The sequence below is a fragment of the Drosophila serrata genome, unplaced genomic scaffold, assembly GCF_035046125.1.
Source record: "Drosophila serrata isolate PLE 108 unplaced genomic scaffold, ASM3504612v1 contig_334, whole genome shotgun sequence".
Lineage (NCBI taxonomy): Eukaryota > Metazoa > Arthropoda > Insecta > Diptera > Drosophilidae > Drosophila > Drosophila serrata.
Window position 1 is genome coordinate 1,265,930 of NW_028257232.1, and position 17,067 is coordinate 1,282,996.

Below are 17,067 nucleotides of genomic sequence, written 5' to 3' on the forward strand. Positions count from 1 at the left end.
GGGAAAGATGTATAAAGAAAAGCCGGGCGGAAAATGATGATAACGAAGACAGATAAACCTGGCTGCCGGGATAAACACTGTACAAGGAGCAACAGCCATAGCCACAAGGGCGTCAGCAGAAAAGAAAACCCACAGAATGAGGGGCCAAGGTAAGGGAAAGTCGCTGGGGAAAGTCAAGTCAAACAATTAAGAAAACCACAAGGAGCGTGGACTAAAAGCTCTAAGAGTATCGCCACTCCCAAGTCCATTTCCTCGATGGTCCGCGTCCACTTAAATGCCCACGAAAAATGTTTGTTGCCAAAATTCGAGTTTCATTAGGAGTTCCATTCAGCTAACAACATAATGCGAATGTCGAAACAATATTTTCCATGTCCCTGCTAATGTGTGTGTGTGTGACGGAAAATTCTGGCCAAAAACGAAAAGTGAAAGCAGCGAGACAGTGAAATCCTATTAAGAAGTTTCTATCGCAAATTAAAATCTAAATACGCAAACAAAATGATGGTGACGTCTACGCCACGGGGAGCCCAGACAGGAAAAGGAACAGGAACAGGAACCAAATAAAATAACCCGACAAAAAAAAAGCACACTCAACACGTGGAAAAAATAAAGGCAGAGAAGTCGTGGAATACATTTCCTAAAAAATAGAACAACCGTTTTCAATTGTTTTTTCTATGCAATGTTTATTAATAAACATTTGCCAAATAAACAAAAGGGAAAGCGAGCAGCTGGAATAATAAAATGTTTCAGTTTTTTACCATTTTTCTACACAAATTTAAATGATGTTTATTTAAATGGAAAATAAAGGTAAGGTGATTTTTTATTAAAGAAAATAAGAAAATGTTACCATCATAATTATGAAGATTCAATTAAAAAGAGTCTGTATGCATAATTAATCTAAAATATATACATTAGAGGCACTTTTCTTTAAGTATTGTATATTAAATTCAAGAATCTATTTAAGCAGCTACTTGATTAATAAAAATCTTCTATAATTTCCTTTCCATGTTCGTGATATATTTTTTCTAATATTTTCCCCCTACGATTTTCTCACCGTGTTCCTGGCCAAGATGCGCCAAAGGAATAAACATTAACGGGGACAAAAGGTAACTAGTGGCCAACAGACAAACCCCCCTTTCCTGGCCACGCCCCGTATTTCCCTTTTATTTGTGCTGTCTGCTTACAGTTTGAATTATAAGCTAGCAAAAATTTAATAAAGCTTTCCCCTGCCAACCTCCAAAGAAAAGGGAACGAGAAACCCAAAGACCAAAAGACCGAAAGACGAGGGCGACTTTCGGGGCCAGGACACGCTTGGCAAGGACATGAAACTCCGCCGCAGCAAAAAAAAAAGACTATGACAATGTCAAAGAGTTTCGCTGCACGCAATGTGGGCGTGGCCGCAGTTGGGCGACTGGTGGGCGGGATCGGAGCACCTGAGACAGCAACAACATCAATAGCAAAAACAACAGCAACATCAACGAGGAGGATTGACGGCAAAGTTTTTCGTCCTGGCAAATGGCAAAAGTTTTCTGTGCTCTCTCCTCTGTCTTGGTATCCATTCCGAATATATATATTTTCCTTTTTATTTCAAAATACTCAGGCATTTTTTAATGAAGGGTATGTCTTTTATACACTTGACCATCTGACCGGCAATTGTTTTTAAAAACATTAAATAAGAGAACTATTTTAGATAGAATTTGAACAAATATTTAATAATAAAAGATAATCCGAACTTGCGCGGAGAACCTTAAATTTGTTATAGTTCTTGTCCGTTTTTCACCCTAATATCCTTAAAAACTTTTAAGATAGAAACTCCTGAATATAATGTAATCCCAACCAGGTATCTAAAAGTCGTTACTTGTGGATTGTAGCATAATTTCTCATCCCATTTCTGATCCTGTTGTGTTGTTGTCCTTGCTGCAAACTTTAAGCCTTTATTAAATTGTGTGTCCAAAGTCAACGAAAACAACAAAAGGCAGAAGCGACAGCGGCGACAACAACAATTGACAGCAAAACAAACGATTGTCATTGCCAAGTGTGTGCGTCAACCTTTGAACCCGTCCCAGGGCTTCAATTCTGTGTCAAAGTACCTACGCCCACTTCCCAGCGAGTCCCAGCTTGTCCCAGCCATTTCCCATTTCCACATTTTCACCCTAACCCCTCCGCCCGCCCTCCTGTGGAAAATAGATGTCAAGCGGTTTTCCCCCAGTCCGTTTAAATTGAATTGTTAATTCGGCACAAAAACCTTTCCCTTTTTTGCCTTTTGTGTGTGCGTGTTTGCCATCAATGCGATTTTCTTTTCGGCTCGTTCCGGGTGAAAATATTTATGTTGAACCCTTTTTGTGGCAGCTTTTGTTTTGGCTTTTGTTGCGTTATGCAAACATTCGACTGCCAGTGACAACACAGGAAAAGCATCCCCACTTTAGCCCATCCCCTTCCCCCATTTTCCAGTTACAACTTGGTTATATGTATATCAATGGGGAATTTGACTGGATACCTCCGTATATATCTATAGCCATACCTGCAGTGGACGCTTCTGTGGTCCTGGCAGCCGATTCTATTATCTTTTTGCCGCCAACAACATTTGCATATCCGCAGGACTCTAGTTTTCAGCTCTCTATTTGACTCCCGACAATCCGCCATTTCCAAGCTCACAGCTCTCCGCATTGTTTGCTATTTGCAGGTACACTTCCCCTCTGGATTTTCCCCCATTTTCTCGCCCTGTCCTTGCCCCTCCCTCCAACAACTGAAGCATAAATCAAGCGCAAAGCACAAATATTTTTCAAGTGACAACAAATATATAATGACGACTCTACGGGTTTTGCCTCTTGGCCAGCAGCAGGAGCAGAATGCCGGAACACCTGAATGGACCCGGGACCTGGCACCGTGGCCTTCTGTGTTGACTTTTGGCAGGGAAAACAAAGCTGCCTCTGCCACCACCCACTCGAACTTGCTACCATTATTCCGGCAGTGGAGGTTACCTTAACAAAAAGGTGGGTTATTGCGAGAATAATATGATCAATTTGCTGGAGAAATATATACGAAAAAGGTAGAACTACTGGTTTACTTTACAGTTTGTTACATTATTCGGATATGTTTTAAAGAATTGCATACAGAAATCCAGCCCGGAAAATAACTTAATTTCCCTTTACTTGTAATTAATTCTTAACTCCCAACTGCAAACCACTTTGTTCACTTTATTAAATCATCAATAAATGCCACAACAAATGATCTCATCTGCCGCTGCTCCTCATTTCCCTAAGCCAAACTATTTCATAGCAGGGCATCCGAGGGATTGGGTTTTCCTGTGGCAGGATTTCCCAGCATTTTCACTGGCCCACTTTTCCGCTGTTGCGACGCTACTGCGGAGTGCGCTTTGCTGATTTCGTTTTGATTACGGCAAATTGTTTTTAGTTGCCTTTTGCCGGGTTGGGTCCTGGTTTCCTTTTCTGCCTCCCATTTTCCACTCTGCACTCCCTGCTTTGTGTGCCATTGCGATTTGTTTCGTGGCCAAGTTTATATTGCGGCATTTGGTGTGCAGTTTGAGCCCAGTTCCGTTGATTTGCATTTGTGGTAATCACAGGTCAAGTCCCAAATTACTTTTTTCCCCACCCCCAACTCCACTCCTAGCTCCTCCAATTCCTGACCTTAGGTCGACCAGCAATATTGACAAAGTCCCTGGCAAATGGGAATTGCGTGCTGTTGGCCACATTAACCATTGATAAATTCCACTATTTGTTGAGTAATTTCACTCGACTTTTACTCCCTTTAAATGTATTTTGGTTAATAGATCAACAAAGTTATTACTTCACCAATAACGAGTTTGTTTGTTAAATAAATGTTTAAGTTCACTCTTCTTTTTTTTGTTTTGTATTTCCTGCGGGCTGCAATTAGCAAGTTTTTCGATGCACAACTTTTTAATGGAATTAAGAAACCCGCGGGACCCGATCCCGTTTTGCCTGCGCGTAGCAAAAATTAAGTGCAACTTCAACTCCAGACCGCAGACGTGCCACTGAAAAGGCGCCTCTAATGAAGGCTTCTCCCCGAGAAACACAACAGGGGAGAAACTGGGGGTTAGAAGGTATATATATATATATATATATATATATATATATATGCTATATAACTGATTAGTTTGTGGGCGCGACTTCAATGGCGATCCATTGCGATTACAGTAATAAGGCGTAACAGCCTTTTCCTGCACTTGTCTCATATATGTGAGTACACTCCCACATATGTATGTATGTATCGGTGTTCCCAGGGCCAGTGACAGTCGGAGGTTAACACGCACACATGCCACGCCCACCGGAGGAGACACCCCCCCCTGCACACACACATACTTGAAGCGTTTCGATTAAACAAACCTCCTCAAATATGCAATGACATTGAGGCAAAGGCAAGGGAAAGCTTAATGGTATGGAATTGAGCATGGGAATGTGTAATGTGTTCCCATGTAGCACAGTGTAAAGCGAATACTGTATTGCATACAGTGAAGCTTCTGCTGCTGCTGACAGGCGATTATCGGGGATTTGTAATAAATATTCACGTATTTCCCCGGACACTGACGACTGACTGCATGCAGTTTGGAAGAGCTCGAAACGATTGATGGATTTTCACAGGGAAAGCCTTGGCAGCTGACGTAATGAAAGTCAGCTGGGTTTTAAGGATGTGTTAGTATGCATTTAAAATTAAATTAAGTCTAAATTTTGCCTGATACTTTATATCCCCTTCTATTTGCTTTGATAGAATAATTGCAGTTTGCTTTTCCCCCAATTAATACATTTATTCAGCCTCCAAGTGATGAGAAAGCATTACTAAACTGCTCAAGGATGTGGGCCTTAGCTGCGATTGCATAACCTGAGCTCAACTAATTAGGGAAAAGCGAAAATGCAAAGAAAAAAAAAGTAACGAAGCTGAAAGGAGAGTGAAAGGATTGCCAGCGATTGCATAAGCGAATGAATATATAAAATGTCGGATGACTGAAGGCGTACACACAGGACTATGACCATAGAGCGGGATGGAGGGAAAATGTCAACGCGACAACGACAACGCATGCAACATGGCGGCGCCCGGCGCCCAACTCTGACGCTCAAGGATACGCAAAAACACACACATGCCCGCTCTCTCTGTGTGTGTGTGTGTTTGCAGTCGCTTGCGTAACGTAAAAATAGCCTTGAACTGCAGCCGTGCGCTTTCAATGGATTTGCATGCCACCCCTCCCCACAGAAGCAGGCTCAAGGTCACGCGATGGAACAGTTGCAGGCCACAAAAGCTGACACGGCCATTATATAAACCCCATCCGGCGACCGCACTGCAAATGTCGCCGAGACACCAAGCTAATTGCCTCTAGAGCCAAAGGCCAACGAAATTGCAACAGAGCTAAGCTGCAAAATGCATTATTGCTCACAGCAAATCGCATCGAACTTTGTCCTTTTCAAGAGCTTGAAGCAGAGGGTTTATCCTCGGGAAACAGAAAGGAAGCGAAGGATATTATCATTAATTCCAATTCTTTCGTACAGAAATATTCGTAAGAGAGAGCGCAAATCTGAATGGGAGCCTTAATGAATATTTATTTGTATTTGTTTGGCTTAATATGTTTTGGAGCTGCCCTCGCCGCCTCCTTTGCTGTTCGTTGCCCATTTAATGTCCCTTTTCCCCGCCGTTCTTTCGTTCGTTCTCTCTCTTTCGTTGCTTTTGCCCCATTCTGGTTTATTCCCGCCATATCCTTGCCATTTGCTTATGCTGGCAGCTCTTTCATTTCGCTCCTCGCTCTTTGCTCTGGCTCCAGCGCCATTTGCCATTCGCCATCGCCATCGCCATTGCCAGCGTTGTGTGCAAGTTGGCCATAAAAATGGAGTAACATTTATGACCCACATCAGGCGAACGAACACACACAAACACAACGCAGCAGTAAGCATACACACAAACACACACAGAGGGACTGAGGACGCAGGACCTGCACTGAGAAAAACTACCCACAAAAACTACCTTTAAGGGTTGATAAACATAACTCTTTTTTTATACCCATTTAGAGGTATTATAATTTTAGTCAACAACTAAAAATCATATATATTCTTGATTCAATTTCAATTTTTTTTTAATCTTTTATAAGTGGTTACATCGTTAAAATTGTCAAAAAATAAAAGAAAAAAATTGAATTTTTTTAAATTATGAATTTAACATGCAGATTTATTAATCTAATAAAAATTAACATAGAACAACTTTCCGTATTAAAATTAATTAATTTTTGCCGTAGTTATGATTTTTTTTAAGTTTGATTTTGTCATGAAAATGGTCATATAAAAATACCAATAAATAAATTCGCATTCTGTGGAATAATTCGATTCGATCCGATAGCTGGTTATGTTTTTAGCTTTCCACAAACCTCTTTTTGCTTAACATATATTTTTATTGAAAGTACTTTTCTTTAAAAAATTGTAGCCCCTTACTCCCGCAAGACACACACTGCGTATACTTAATTTAAGAGTTTTTACGTTAAGTATACGTCATGTTGGCCAGCTAGTTCCTCTCTTGTTTTCGTTTTTATTTTCAATGTAAGAACGTTTTTCTCTGTGTGTCTAAAAACGAAAATGCTATTTAGCATTGGTGTGGGTATGAACATTAGGGAGTTCAAGGGGGCGGGACTCCTGAGGTAAAGTGAGGGGCAGAAGGGGTACGCCTGCAAGCGCAACATTCACAAGGATATTTTATTTTACTGTTATTCCATTTCCCGCTTCTTGTTGCTGTTGCTTTTGCTGCTGCTGCTGCTGCTGCTCTTGCTGCTGTCCTTTTGTTATTGCTCCTTTCGGCATTTCGACATTTACTTTCCGACTCGCAGCGCGTATCCTTGAGGAACCCAAAACATCCCCCCACAACCCTCTATTCCCTCTTCCCTCTCATTGGTTATAGCTGTTTTCAAGGTTAAATATATACGCGTGGCATATCGGAATCCAAGGAAAATCGAGTGACTTAAGTAACTTACCCTATTGGCGCTGACAAGTATGCTACACATTTCAGCTGCAGCACATGCTGCATTCTAGCTGCGCCTCCTTTTGGCTGCTCCTTCCACTCCTCCTGCTCCTCCTCCTCCTCCCTCGTTTTCCTCCTTTCGCTTACTGACCCAGTTCGCTTTGTTTTGCGTGTTTATCTTGCTCAGGTTGCTGCTGCTGCTGCGTTGGTGGCGGCTGCTGCTGATGTTGCCGCTTATTTTTGTTGCATGCTTTTTACAAATTTTTAAGGCCTTGTTTTTGTTTTTGTTGATTGTTTGTGTTGTTGCTTCTGTTTCAAGTATGACCGACTTTAGCACGCACGCACACACGTGTTTAAATAAGGAGAAAAGAGGCAAAAGGAGCAAGCATCAAAGGAAATTTCTTAATTTTAAACTCAGCAAAGTTTGCAATGCAATATTCATTTAATCTTATGCCGCTTCTTGTCCGCTTTCTCTGCTCCTGCTTCTTCCTCTCTTTATCCCTTTTGCCTTCCTCTACTTTCACTCACAATTGTGCTGCTAATTCCCTTACTTTCACTTTGTTAGGCCTGTTGTATGCGCGTGTGTGTCTGTGTGTGTGATTGCGTCTTACTGTATCCGTGTGTGTTTTGGCTTTTGGCGCACACGTGTGCGTTTGTATGTATCTGTGCGTCGGTTAACGGCATTGATTTTTCCGAAATTAAAAACAACTCCACTTGATTATCAACCGATTCGATTTGTTTTCATTATTCGCTTATTTTGTGCACCGTTTCACGTGGATAATTTTTCTGTTAGCATTTTCTCTTTCGCTTTGCTTTAATTTTGACGATTTGCGCGCGCGCTCAAAACTTTGCAACGGTATGCGTGTACAGGTGTGCGTGTCTGTTGGTGTTTGTGTGGTGTGTGTCCGGCCATGTGTTGGTTGGAATTCAGATGCCCGAGAACGACGATTTCGCAGGAGCAGCAGCGCACGTCCGCTCTCCACGGAGCTTCACACACTTCTAAGGGCGCCGAGGCACTACTCTCCCGTATTTATGCACAGGGCGCTTTTTCTCTGGCATCCCATCTACTTTCTTTCATTCTCAGGGACCAAAGCTTACTCTCTCTCGCCCTCTCTCTCTCTCTCTCTCTCTCTCTCTCTCTAGCTCACTATGTTTTGTACAAGAAGCGGCGCCACAATGTCTACGCATAAATAATACGCACGTTTCATAGCAGTAAGCGAGTGAGAGCGAGAGCATCTCTGCTTCATGCAAAAAACACTCCAATCGGACAGGTGCAAGGAGAGAAAGAGTATATTGGAATGTTAATGTATAGGCTACAGTGATTGAAAGACTACCTACCTACTCATGATAAATTAAATATTATGAATATTATAAATTTCGAGCAAATAGAAGGTATGAAAAATATATGCATTATTATATTTAATTAGCTTCCCTGGGATATAAATACTTTCATAGTTCGCATATTCCCCATGAATCCCCTACAATAGCAGAATACGTCATCGTAGCGGTAAACAAAATTCACATGAGAGAAATTCCCTTACGCCAGACAAATTTCTTAGCTTTCTTGCATTGCTCTCTCTCCCTCTTTTGATCATGCGCATTACCCCTATCTCGCTTGTTCCCACATGAGCTCCTCTCACTGCGCAAGCTTAAAAGCCACTGCTCTCCCCCCCCCCCTAACCCTTGGCCCACCCACCGACTATGCTGTTATTGCATGCGAAGCACGTGAATTTTTGTGTTTACTTTTTAATTTTCTTCTAGCTCTCAGACTCAGTACGTTCCCTTGTTTTTATTGTTACAGGGCAAGGAGTAGTAGTTGTTATTGCTGCCGCTGCCGCCTTCTGGCTTTTGTTTTTCTTTATCGCATGTGGACTTTTGTTTTTCTTGTGGGCCTCGCTTTGTTTTGTTTTGTTTCATTCATACGGAGTTTTGTGGGGGTTTTTGCTTTCCTTTTGCGTTTTGTGGAGAAACTATGCAAACTGCTTGCCATTTGCGATCGACAGTTGGCATGAGTGAGTGTGTTCTGAGTGCATATGTGTGTGTGTGAGTGTGCCTGGCTTTGTGTATGCGAGAGATTTGTATGGAAATTGGCGCAAAATATGGCCCAAAACCGAATTCAAGTCCCCAGTTAGTTATGTGCAGCGGTTCGCCTTTTCTGCATTCACATTTTACAGCTGCACAGAGCCTGCTGTGCATGCATATGCTTGTTAGGGCAAAATGGAAGTCATTCCTGCAAGCAAAATCGCCATTTTGCGCCAGGGTCGCCATTTTGTAACAGGATGTGGAATTAAAGTAAGAATATTATTTAACGAGGTAAACAGGGGGAATATTTAAGAAAAATATTTATGCCTTAGTTTGTGTTGATATTTTATCTAGGGAATACATATATTTTTAAGGTATTTAAATTAATTTAAAAGCTAAATCAAATAGAAAACACTTAGTGAAAACATTTTCAAGAGCAGTACAAAGTCTCTATTTGATAAATACCAAGATTGGTCTGCAATAAAATTGTAATAAAGACAATGGGAGTGCCAGAAACAGACTTAACTTGAATCGGACAACTTCCTTTTTGTGCTTTCAGACAAAAAAATAGCATTACAAATAAACTATGTTAAACTCTTTTGTTAAAAGAACCCCAATATTCAGACATGTAATCGAATTCCTGCAATGGAACAGCCCCTTCCCTAAAAGCGTATGCGTTATGGCATCCATGGATTTTTGTTTTGCCTTTTTTTGGGGGCAATGTTAAATCATGCATGCTGATTGTCCTGTGGCCTCAAGGATGCCAAAGTACCGGGAGTCGGGGATAGGATGCATTGGCATAAAACAGCAGCATAAGCAACAGAGTCGGAATCGGAAAATCAGCATCGCCATCGCATTCGCAATTTGAATCGGAAACAGCAGTCATATTCGATTTCGTTTACATTTGCAGCTTTGTCCCGAAAAAGTGATGAGATAGGGGGAATAAGATGGATGCAAATGATGTCGCTTTTCCTCGCATCTCTCGCTCCCACCCGCTCTTTGGACCTTCAGGGAAAATCAACAGCAACAAAGCCAACCGCTGCAGCAACAGGAATTTTGATTTTGAGCAAACGGAGTGCAGAATAAACAAATAAACAAATGGCATGAAGTGGAGTGGGGGGAAGGGAGGGAAAACTAGGGAGGTTGGGAAACTGAGTGGGCGTAACCCACAGCAACGGAAACTCTAACCGTAACTCATGGCGGCTTTAGCCCCCTGCCTCTGCCTAAACTATTTCCATGAGTAATTGCCGTTGTGCATGCGCCACTGTCTGGAAAATGGACCCCTCTGTTTTCCCCACCTCCCCTCTCCCCTCACTCTTTATTTTCCCCCCATCATCATCATCATCATCTCCGTTGTCGTCGTCGTCAGCTGTATTTGTTGTCAGTTTCGGTCTGGTTTTAAGCCATTTAGCCAGGCCAAAAGCAAAAGCAAAAGCACCTAGCCAGGTAAACTGTTGATTCCATGTGGCGACGCGACTCCCTTGTATTCCCCCTCCCCCTCCCCCTCCCCCTTCCTACCCCAACCCCTTTTATATCCTGTTTCCTACACGTGAGAACTTTGGCCTATGCCACCCATCTGGTATCTGTCCACATCGGGCTATATGTATATGTGTGTGTATATATGTACATACATATTCACGTACAGTTAAACTTCTCTAACTTAATCCACAATCTGTCACAGGGAAAATCGAGTTAAAGAGAGAGTTCCTACAGCTGTGGTCAACTTTTATTTAAGAGAGTTTAGACAAGATTCGGGGGGAGCAAGGATTGACTTTAACTTATTTTTGGGTTATATAGTTGCTTCGCGGATTTTTAGTAAAAGTTTTAACTTGCACATCAGATACAAAGTTACAGAAAATTCGTTATTGGTTTGAAATCAATTAGAAAAGTGTCAGAAAGAAAATTATAAATTTTATACCCTTTTAGAGGTATTATAATGTTAGTCAGAAGCTTAAAAGGAAGTGAAGGAGCCATTTCCGACCATATAAATCATATATATTACTGATCAGCATCAAAAGCTCAGTCGATCTAGCCATAATCTGAGAAATTTATTTTTTTTAATTTTGTAATGGGTTACATTGTTAAAATTGTCCAAATTTAAAAAAAAATTTATTTTTTTTAATTTTTTAAACTTTGTATGCAGATTTGTTAACCTTTTAAATACTAACATAGAACAGCTTTCCGAATTAAAATTAATGCATTTTTGGCCTTGCTATGATAATTTTTATACTGCGTTTTTTCCCTAAAAATTATCACATAAAAATATTGATCTATAGTTCCTATATGGGACATAACTTACGCATTCCTGGTGATAATTTTTGAAGGAATCATTTCCGACCCTATAAGTCATATATACTATTGATCAGTATCAAAATCCGAATCGATTAAGCTATGTTTGGAAGAAAACAAAAATTGTAGATTTTTTTATAATTTTATAAGGGGTTAAAACTATCAAAAATTTATCAAAAAATTAAATTTTTTTTTTATTTTTAGGTGAGTATGCAGATTTGTTAACCTGGTAAAAACTAGCATAGGACAGCTTTCCGAATTAAAATTAAATCATTTTTCGCCTTTTTATGGTATTTTAAAAACTGTGATTTTCACAAATAAATGGTCATATAAAAATATTGATCTATAGTTCCTATAAGGGATTTAACTTAAGCGTTCTTGGAGATAAGTGGTGCAGAAGTCATTGTTTATTAGAATCAGATCTATGATGCTGATTTACCCATTTCTTCTAATTTTAATTTTTATAAATACCTTTAAAATGTTTGTAATTTTAACTTAATATTCATCAAATCAAGGAAAATGCAATATTCTACCAACTCAAAGAGTTTCCACTGTTGTGGCAAATGTGCGTGTGTTTCGTCAGGAGTTTGCTTTCAGCAGCATTACATCTCTAATGGCATTTACCTTTATTAGCATAGAGCCGTTCACAAAGAGATCTTTATCCTTTCACTGCGAAAAGGATAACATTCTTTTTGTGGCATTTTGCTCTCTCTCTCCCTCTCTCTCATTCTCTATATATCTATCGCTGTCTAGGCTTTTTGTGACCTTTGGCCAGTGCGAGTTGCTTTCAGTGGACACCCAGGCCATTTGCTGATTTTGTGCGAGAATGGCATTCATTTGGCGCAAACAAAACACAAAGCTAGAGGAAGAGGGATTCTGTGGGGGGGGGGAAGTGTAAACCAGATCGAGTCCCCAGATGGCAATAAACTCCGGCGGAGTGCACACTCACACACACACAGAGAGACATTCCGAGAATCGCTAAGCTGAGCTATGCGCTGAAAAGTGTGCTATAAAAAATGCTAGACACGCGGAAGCAGAGAAGCAGCCATAGATTCCGACCTATTTCCGGTCTATTTTTGTCAAAAGTCGATAACTTAATGTACATAGAACTCAACCCCCAAAAAGTAAAACCCTTTGACTAAATTTAGACATAAAATGCTGATTATTGGACCATAAACGCTTTTATTTCGTCTCACAGACCAATTTCAGTTGTGAATAAAAACCTGTGGTCAGCAGTTGTGTTTGTTTTGCGGTTTTGATTAGTTAGTTAGTTATTTTTGCAACAAAAAAAACCGCACACACATTTGTTATTAAACATAGTACAGGTTGCACTTTAATTGCATATAATGACATGGCAATTTAGGCATAAAAACCGCAAAACGAATCGCATTAAATGGGAAAACTTTTTCCAGAGGGGTGACAGATTTTAGAAGTTTAATTTTGTGGAAGGATGAGTTCCACTCTCTAACGCCCCCGATTTTGTCACTTGAATATTCCGGGCGTGATCGATGCGCAGAGCTTTTCGCCAGCGAATTGAATTCGGAAAAGCCCCTCACGTAAGCAGATACTGAATTCCCTTTTTCCCTGGGTATTTTCTTCTCCCTCCCTCTCTCTCTCTCTCTCTCTGTCTCTCTCGTGGGCAAAATTAATGTCAATTTTTATGCTTGATTTATGGCATCGCATTTATTCTACTGGAGAGGAGGCGACACCTCCGCCCCTCTTTGCAACCCCGGCTTCATTTGAATTCAATTGCTGGCGAAGATGCCTCGACACTGATTTCGTCGCTGGAGAAGGTGGAAAAGCCAAAGGAGGGGGGTCAGGCGGAGCACCTCGAGAGCGGCACGTGACCCGCTAACCCCGAAGGCGGAATATACACAGCATCTTCCGTAGGAGAATGTCCTCCATTTTTCTAAGTCAAACACAACTGCCAAAGGGCAATAAAAAATTGACAAGGCCAAGTGACAACTGCAGGGACTGAGCACACTGATAAGGCTTTCTAATGCACAGATACAAAATCGAAATCTAAATAATATAATATCCTTGGGTGCTTTATGTTTGATCAATTTCATACACATTTCCCCCCTTTTGCTATAATTTTACTCGATTTTTCTCTGTGTGTAAAGCCTGCTAGACCGATTTAACAGCATTCATTTACCGAAAGGGAGAAAGGGTGTGGGAATGCCTCCATTAAGCTGTGGGCTGCCTATTAGTTGACACGGCCAGAGGATGCAGGAGGCATTCACAAAGTGCCACACACACACACACACACATAGTACTCGGATAGCCAGGCGATTTCCATGTAGATGCAGCTGCAACGGCAATCGCTTTCCCCAGGATGCCAGGATCCGGGAGCTGCCTTGCAGCACCGCGCCCTCCATTATTCCCCATTCCCCAGGTAAACACCTGCGGCCGGCACTTTGGCGTTATTAAAGCGCCCCCAAGAGCTGAAGGATGTGGTGGTGGCGAGGGACGACGAGGACCTCGAAGTGGAATCATCAGCCATTTTTGGCTGGCAGGCCGGAAGCACTTTGCGTGCAGATTTATGGCTCCGCCCAAGGCAAATCCTCCGTGGGAAATTCATATGTATATATATCCTCGTTCTGTGTGCGTGTGGCCGTGTTTATGGCCACATATCCTTCGTCTTTATTTTTGCGAATGCATTTAAATTGCATTTGCTTTGGCAGCTGATAAAACTGTCGGCACTTGACAACCTCCAACGTACTTAAAGTTGCTGAAAAAAAATTATGAGAAATTGCAGTGCAGCCATAAATGTTGAGTCCTTCGAATGGTGCCCTAAAAGTTGTTTCCATTTTTTTTTATTTACTTGCTGATAGGGATTCGTACATGTATTATTCACATATATCCCTTTTAAATGGAGAAATGAAAATTATATGAATTTATGTTATTTTTAATATTCGTTCGTACCTTTTTATAACTTTTTAGGGTATCTAAATTTTAGTTTAAAGTTTTCTACGCAGTGAAGGAGTCATTTCCGACCCTATAAATCATATATATTCTTGATCAGCATCAAAGGGGGAATCTTTCTAGGCATTAAAAAAAGAACATTAATTTTTGAAAATTTTTTTTCAAAATTCAGGGTTAAACATTGACAAAAAATTTCAATTTTTTTACATTTTAAATTGAGTATGCAGATTTGTTAACATAATAAAAACTAGCATAGAACAGCTTTCCGAATTGAAATTTATGCATTTTTGGCTGAGTTATGATAGATTTAAATTCGATCCCAAGGGTATACAAAGTTCGGCTTCTAATTAACACTTGAGAGAATTCGAAAACCTAATTTTTAATGAGCCTTTACTATGGCATTTTTAATTTCGTTTTTATTTTATACTGTAATCATCGGTTGTTTTTATAGTAATCATTTGTTTAGACATTTTACGTGGCATTTGTTTATTAAGTGAATGACTGTAATAAAGGCTTCTAACGTTCATAATTATCTATTTTAATTATAATTGTTACAAAAATTATAATATTTTTTAATATCTCATTTAATTGTTACTGATTCAAAGTATTAATTCTATATTCCTGTTTCGAAACTAACTCTTGAAAACAATTATATTATTTTTAAACTTATTTATTTATCACATTTTAAATTAATTCAAAAGGGGCTTCGACAACTCGACAAACTCTGAATGTTGAACATTTCCCAATACAAACATAAACTCTATTCAATTAAATAAAACCTAATTATACTCTCAACTTCTCTATTTATTTATTTGTTCATTAAAATGAAATCCAATTAAATAGAAAAGTGCTTGTACGCTTTTATTTGTGCCAATTGTGCCCCATTTAATGTGCACATTTTTCAAACTCTCTTGCTTTACCATTTTCTTCCTTCTTATTTTTTTCACAGTCGAGCGACTTTTAAGTGTCAGCTGAAGCTCGAAGTGAAATCAGCCATGGCAGTTGAGTTTTCCCAGGGACCCCGCATTTCCCCCGCAACAACAACCACTGGCTCTTTGACTTTGGCTTAAAACTGTGTGTGTGTGTGTGTGTGTGCGAGTGTGTGTGTTATGCCGCTCCTCGACTTGTGTTTGCCTTTCATTTGCTGTCCACTCACGCAGCCTCACTTTAGCCGGGGCGCCACTTGGCCACTTGGCAGTAATCTCTGCCAGCCCGGTGCCACTGCCCCACTGCACCACTGCCCCACCACCACCACCATCCCCCCTCTTAAGCCACTCCCCCTCCAATGCCGTGCACATAATCCGTTTAAAATGAGCGCCAACTCGCTGTGCTCCAGTTTCCGCTGCTCCAGTCTTTCGAGTGCACTGAAATTAATTTAACGACTTGGCGCACTTCAAACTGCACAAAACACATGATGAGCATAAGGAGTGGGTGGAAAAGTCACCGCTTACAGGAGGGGGTAGGGGGGGGGGGGACTGGGACAATGGCAACTTGACCTTGACACGTTCGACGTTTTCTTCCTTCTCGAGGTATTTTATTTTACTTTTTTCACGTATTTTTTGTGCGACTTTCGCTCGGCTTACGTAAATTCAATTTTCAGTTTGATGAAAGCAAAGTTCATGCTATACACCAGAGAATGTGTGTGTGTTTGGGTTGTGTGTAGGTGTGTGTGTGTGTGATGTCCCTGTGTGTTTGGATTACCTGAGTATCCTGTGCCTGCAGGTATGCAATGCCAATTGTGCACAGAGAATAAACATGTCACAGAAATTGGTCAAATATTTGAATATTTTTCAAAGTAATAGATAATAATATATATAAAAAATACCGGGATATCTAAAGAGTGCTTAAAAATATTTTTAAAAGATCTTAGGAGATTTTTAAAGCATTATTTCATATATTTTTATTTCCTTAAATGTTTGCTTAAGTTACATTGCCTAAAAGTAGGCAACATATTTTTTCTGGAATACAAAAACTTACTAAAACCTTGTTTGACTTTTAATTATAAGAAAATCTAGTTACTGAGTGCTTCCTCCTCTGTACAATTATTATTTATATTATTGTTAACATTTTTTGTTTCACTGGAAAACGTATGAGACCGGAGACACAGGGAGAGCGTGTGATTTGCACAATCTGCACACAACTCGAAATTAAATTCGGCCCCGGCAACAGCTCGAACTTTTTTCCTTCTCTTTCTCTTTTACTTTCTTTTCCTTTTTTTTTTGCTAAAGGTCAAAATGTTAATGTATTTGAAATGAGCCGCCACAAATGGAGGCAGAGTGCGACCAGCAGGGGTCGGGGGAGGAGGACACCAGAGTCCGAGGCAACAGCAGCCGAAAAACGAGACGCAGATGCGAGATATGGCACAGAGAGAGGGAGATAGAGGACTTTCGCCCCTCCGAAAGTGGCAGAAACTTGTCCATGTTCATTCAACTTGACACGGTCGCCAGCGGGCAGACAAACTTCCCCCAAAAAAACAGCGTATATAAGAATCCTAACAAAAAATTCGGCAGAATTAGGCCTAGTTATGGTTGAGAAGCAGGAAATACCCTTGAATTTTAGGATTTCCTATTGAAATTATTTGTGACAAAAAAGAAATCTTCACTTCGGGAAGCCGAAGGTTGTATACCCTTGGACTTTGAAAATAAATCGGAAATTGGAATTTTAAATAGATCATAACTAAGCCAAAAATTAAACAATTTTGATTCGGAAAGCTTTCCTATGCTAGTTTTTATTAGGTTAATAAATCTGCCTACTCAATTTAAAATGTAAAAATATTACATTTTTCCCAATTTTCTTTTTAATTTAACCCCTAAAAAAATTATGAAAAAATTGTCCAAAAACTATTTTCTTTCCTTCATGTCCAGA

At 40.2% G+C, this 17,067-nt stretch overlaps 1 protein-coding gene across 1 annotated transcript in view; it reads right to left on the reverse strand.

Moving 5' to 3' along the window:
* The window catches only part of Hs3st-A (Heparan sulfate 3-O sulfotransferase-A), a 44,910-nt gene extending 36,908 nt beyond the window's left edge, over window positions 1-8,002 (reverse strand). The window contains 2 exon segments of the mRNA XM_020945574.2: window positions 6,980-7,275; window positions 7,495-8,002. The gene's annotated coding sequence lies outside the window, so the exon portion shown is untranslated.
* Between the last annotated feature and the right edge of the window lie 9,065 nt (window positions 8,003-17,067).